The 5,081-nt window shown below is 43.9% G+C and overlaps 1 pseudogene; it reads right to left on the bottom strand.

The window, feature by feature from the left end:
- Positions 1 to 2,102: 2,102 nt before the first annotated feature.
- Positions 2,103 to 3,996, bottom strand: LOC129495920 (zinc finger protein 346-like; annotated as a pseudogene).
- Between the last annotated feature and the right edge of the window lie 1,085 nt (positions 3,997 to 5,081).

Consider the following 5,081-nt stretch of genomic DNA (forward strand, 5'->3'; position numbering starts at 1 on the left):
ATTCTGACATCCTTTATAAGGTAGAAGGACTCCAGGGAAATTGCTGAGACAGTCCTGGCTTTGGAAGTTGAGAGTTGAGAACCCACCATGGGGGCCAGGTAGGGCCTTCCCAGCTGGTCAAGAGCAGGTGCCAAATACAGTTTGCTGAGTGAAGAATGGGAACTGAGACTGCCTGGGTATCTTCCTCAGATCTGGCTGTCTGAAACAAAGGCTGAACAAAGGGCTCCTGAGGCCATCACATTCATTTCTTCCCTAGCTCATTTCTGGATCATAGTAAAGCTTCTTGTAAGCATCTCTAGACCTATAACTCCATGGGACAAACCTAGTGCTGTGTAAGCATTGCGTGGGAAAAGGCCATCTTTCCATATATACTCCCATTCATTCATTCATTCATTCATTCAACAAACACTTCATGACATACCTCTCCATATTAAAAAAGTAGAGATGCAAGAGGCTATGTCTCTGCCCTGAAGGGACTAGCTTGAAGAGAGCCATATTGGTCACAGTCCATTTTGGCTTCCCTATCTGTCTCTTTCCCTGCTCCCCTCCATTTCTTCTCCACCTGACAGCAAGAATGATCCTCTCAAATAAGGTAGAGTCTCAATTTAAACATAAAGACCTCCATAAAGCCCTGCATGACAGAGGGAGGTAGATGAGTGGATGAGGTTGTATTAAGTTTAGAACACCTGGGAAGCCTTCCTGGGCAAAGTTGCCAGGTAATTTAGATGTTTATCCCATCTCCTAAGATCAGTATTTAGAGCCTTGGGAGTCTAAGAGGGGTGAGGATGAGTGGTCAAGGCACACATAGCTAATGGCAATATCTCCCCAAACCCTAGGTTTGTTAAGTTACAGTCTGGCTTATGAAAGAAAATCTTTATTTAGATGCTTCAGTGACCAAGAGCATAAGCACATGTTATACACACCCATACACAAGACATAAAAGCATTTCACAAAGAGAAAAGCAATGACGGGGGGAGATGCCACAAGAGCAGCTAGGGACTGATTCAGTGAAGAGGATCCTATGATGGTGACACTCCTTAAAATTCCTGCTTGAAAGCTACAAGGAATAATCCACTCTCAGTGAAGTCCCAGGTCATAAAAAACAGCAGAGTTGGATAAATCTTAGTTTGGGCGGGGGACATCTGTTTTCTCACTGCAGAAACCTACACCAGCCCTCCTTTCTATCCCTGGGGGCCCTATCCTATTCCATGGTACCCAGACATCTCCTGTGGATGATAGGAGAGGGCTAGCACCACAGCAACCTGGGTAGGTGGCCTGTTACACAAGGAAAAGAAGAGGGCTAGGAGAACCAAGGAGTACCAATAAACTCTGAGCTGACTGGCATGAAGCAGTTTGTCTTTAAGGGCACAGAACCTTTGAGGGGACTTGGATGTGGGAACTTCTCCACATGATCCTGGGTCAGAGCACCTCTGATGGAGGAGAGGAAAAAACCCATCTTGGAGCTTTCCGTGATCCACACAGTACTGAGGCCTTCTCCAGCTGCTGATTGATCTTTAGCACCATTCAGGAGTGGTGGAGAAGGGGCAGAAATGATAGCGCTGCTCTGTCAGGGCTGTGCCACTGCTCCAGGAGGAGACTTCACAGTGGGCAAAGAGCTGTATAATTGGCCAGTATCTGAAAGTGGCTTTGATGGGGCAAAAACTTCCATCTGCCCTTTCCCACTTAGGCCAAGGTGTGGTGTGAAAGCTTCAGGTTCCACTGGAGCTACCTAGAGCCCATGTAGAATTCAGTTCTTTAACTGCAAACTGGTTCAAAACTGACCTTCAGAGTAATCTCAGACCTGGAGCTCTGACATATGGCCCCAAGGGGCTGGGGAATGGGGAAAGCCATCCTCCAAACTACCACCCTGCGGGCCACAACTCCTCTTGAGATCCCCCCTTTTCCTTGTCCTGACCTACAAGGCCCATCCCAAAGGGGAAGAGCCAGGATGGCTCTGGACCAATCAGATGCTATCTATGACCCACTCCTGCCTTAGGGTCTATGAGTTCTCCAGGTATAAGAAAGGAGGCAAAGGGAGCCAAGGGCAGCCCATGCTCATGGGAAGCAGCTGGTTCAACCCCAGATGCTGGACAGAAACACCTCTAGTCTTCCAAGGTGGTTGGGTCTTTCTAAAAGGGCTGCCCTTGCATTGGAATCTGGCCTAGGTGTGATGCCCTTGGGTTGGTGACTGGTTCTTGTATTTAAAGCCACTCACATGAACTTGATACTGTTCTATGGAATTCCGTACCATCTTGCAGGGGTAGCCCTTCCCTGCTGATGAGTCAGGGACAGCACAGTCTGCCAGCTGCCCATCATGTGCCTTGGGTTTGAGCTTGGTTTCCTATTTCCTATTTTCTTGCCCACATAACGTTGTGGAGACACAACAGGGTGGTTAAAAATCACACGGCAGAGGCTGCAGAACTTGTCTGGGTCTATCACCTCTATTCAGGTGCAAGGCTTCCACCTTAGTGCACTGTTGCTACAGCTTTAAGTTCTTTGAATGGGTCTTCCCCAGGTAGTGCAACTGGGCTATGCCAGGGGAGGAAAAGGCTGAGTTACAAATAGGGCAGCCCTGGTTCTTGTGTTTGCTTCTGCTGGTCTTCTGATCTGAGTCGAGCTTTTTTGTTTCCCCCTTTAACATCTACATTCCATGGATTGCTTGGTATCTCTTCACTTTGTTGGCATGCTTTTTGCCTGGTAGTGTGCCAGCTTCTGGGATTCAGAAATGAGCAAAGCGCAGCAAACCTTACATGGAATATTGGTAAAGAGAAATGGATTCTTCTGGATCATGTGCTCCCCTTTCTTCCCACTCTACTGGTTGGGCCCAGGACACTGCTTCCCACAGGTGGCACACCCTCTAACAGTGGAAGTGCTGTCCATCCTGTTCCCATACTGGATTCTCTGAGCTGTTTGTTGTATGACCCTGCCCCTCCAGGGCTACAGCCTTCAGGGTGCCCAATGAGGGCTATTCCATCTTTCTTGCAAGCCCTACTGACAGCCAACTCATAAACCTTGGTCTCTCCTTTCCATATCTTTAAAAGAAAACAACTAATATATAATAAGCACTACCAACCTATTTGGTAGTGCCTAATTGCCCTTCTGCCAACGCATAGTTATTTGACCTCTTTACAAAATCACTAGGTCAGACTAGTCTGAGTATTGTTATTCTCCTTTCTCATCAAGTAAGTGCATATTCTTTGAATTTAGTAACTAGGAGAACCTCCAATCTTTTCATCCTGTACAACCCATTAAAATCCATTTTCTTCAAAAATTATGGGTTTGGAATGGTAGTCACAGTCTAGGTCTGGGATGACTTCTGGGAAATAATTCTTCACAGCTCTGACAACCCCATCTCTTATTTGTTTAAGAGAATTGGGCTCAAGAGTCTGGAAATCTATGAAGGCTGGCTAAAATAATGACAGTAAAAATCAGCTGCATGTTTAATAACAGCTAATATTAATAATTGTCACTTGTAAAAAAAATATTATCTTCCTTAGATAATATAATCCTTACAGCAATCCTATGGAAACAACTCTACTGTTTTCAGCATCCTACAGTTGATGACACTGTATCACAGTAACTGTGGGATGTTGGCCATGTTACTTCACTTCTTCAAGTTCCAGAGGTAGAACCCAGGTCAAGGTTTCTCTCCCCCAAAGTCCATTCTCTCAACCACAGCAACTTCTCTTCTCCACACCTAAGTCACATCTGGCTTTAACAACCAGGAGTGGAGGATAAAGCCAGATGCTAACCTCAGAAATTGACCTGTAATGAACAGCATCAGGGCAGTGCCTATTAGTGTACTTGTTTCCCTTACCTTTCTCCAGGCCTGTGAATCTTTATATCCATCTCTCCTCCCTGGATTGCAACTCAGCCTTGGCTTACCATGATTTCTTTTCCAGCTGCTAACCTTGTGCTCCGTGGCACCGCATGCTGTCTGGCTGTCCCACGGAGAGGAGGCTGTGCAGAGCATGGCATTGACAAAACGCAGGTCATTTCTCTGAATGAGCATTATTCATTTCTGTCGGATAAATTCAGAGGTAGCAGCCTGTGTTTCTCCCACTGGGCTGCTAAGAGGAACTGCAGAGCATGAGGAGACATTTTAAAAAATCAAAATACTACGCTGCTTTCTCCCACGTTCAGAAAGGCATGTCAATTCATCTCAGGAAGCCCTCCTGGGGCAGAAGTTTTGTAAACATGCTCCAGTGGCCCCTGGGTCCTAATTTAAAATATTGCTGTTCTATTTTATGCCAGCCCTTGCTGTTTTGTTCCTGAACCAAACCCATGGTTTGTATCCAGTGGGGAAAGGAGGCAGAGCACGGTCCTTTCATAGTTATTGTCCCTTGAACAATAGACTCAAACATAAAGGCTCCTCAAGTTGGAAAAAGATCAGGGTGGAGGAATTTTCTCCAAAATATGATTGTTTCTATTTATAAAATATCAATGTGTTACCCATTAAACCTATTTATGTCCCTTGCATTTCCATATGAATTTGAAGATCAGCTTTTGAAATTCTGCAAAAAAGAGAGTGCTTTGAATCTGTAGATCAATATGGGGAATAACTCCAACTCCATCTTTGAGATATTATCTTCTACTCTATGAACATGGAATGTCTTTCCATTCATTTACTTCTTGTTAAATTTCATTCAACAATGTTTTATGGATTTTAATGTGAAAGTATCACAGACTTCTGTTTAATTTATTCATATATTTTATTCCATTTGATGCAGTTGTAAATAAAATTGTTTTCTTCATTCCATTTTCAGAATGTTCATGGGTAGTTGGTGTATAGAAACACTAAACATTTTTGTATATTGATCTTGTATCCTGAAACCTTGTTGAGATTTTTTTTATTAATTATGGTAGTTTTTCATGGATTCTTGAGGATTTTCTACATAGAAAAATCATCATTTGAGAATAGATGATTCTCATTTCCAATATAGATGCCTTTTCTTTCCTTCCTTCCTTCCTTCCTTCCTTCCTTCCTTCCTTCCTTCCTTCCTTCCTTCCTTCTTTCTTCTTTCTTTCTTTCTTTCTTTCTTTCTTTCTTTCTTTCTTTCTTTCTTTCTTTCTTTCTTGTG

Source organism: Nyctereutes procyonoides, unplaced genomic scaffold (assembly GCF_905146905.1).
Source record: "Nyctereutes procyonoides isolate TBG_1078 unplaced genomic scaffold, NYPRO_anot_genome, whole genome shotgun sequence".
Lineage (NCBI taxonomy): Eukaryota > Metazoa > Chordata > Mammalia > Carnivora > Canidae > Nyctereutes > Nyctereutes procyonoides.